Below are 397 nucleotides of genomic sequence, written 5' to 3'. Positions count from 1 at the left end.
CTGGTGTGCATTAGAGCCTTTAATTACCGTTCTATATTAATGCGCTGCTTACTGACACACACACACATCAGATATCGCACAGCTCACACATCCAGGAGCAAAGAAACTTGTCAATACTGCCCCATGACTTTTATTAATAACAGTTTAAATACTGAATCGCTACATTATATTTTCCAGCAATGTGAGGATAAAATCGTTGTTTTTGAAGTAAACTCTAAAAAGAGAAACGCACAGACGCGCATATACACGCAAATTTAATCTCTCTCTCTCTCTCGAATTGACAATATTTGAGGAAAGGGTTTAGCAATTTCTAATTATTGGGGGTACTAGCCCTCCTCAATGTCTATGGTGGTTATCGCCCTGATCAGACATGAAAATATGTTGTGGCACTATCGTG

The 397-nt window shown here is 38.8% G+C and overlaps 1 protein-coding gene across 2 annotated transcripts in view; it reads right to left on the bottom strand.

The window, feature by feature from the left end:
* The window catches only part of flot2a (flotillin 2a), a 31,638-nt gene that overhangs the window by 3,045 nt on the left and 28,196 nt on the right, over positions 1-397 (bottom strand). The window lies entirely within an intron of this gene.

The sequence above is a fragment of the Sinocyclocheilus anshuiensis genome, unplaced genomic scaffold, assembly GCF_001515605.1.
Source record: "Sinocyclocheilus anshuiensis isolate Anshui unplaced genomic scaffold, SAMN03320099.WGS_v1.1 scaffold344, whole genome shotgun sequence".
NCBI classification, from domain to species: domain Eukaryota; kingdom Metazoa; phylum Chordata; class Actinopteri; order Cypriniformes; family Cyprinidae; genus Sinocyclocheilus; species Sinocyclocheilus anshuiensis.
Note: the sequence above shows the minus strand (reverse complement) of the source record. Positions and strands in the feature narration are given on the sequence as shown.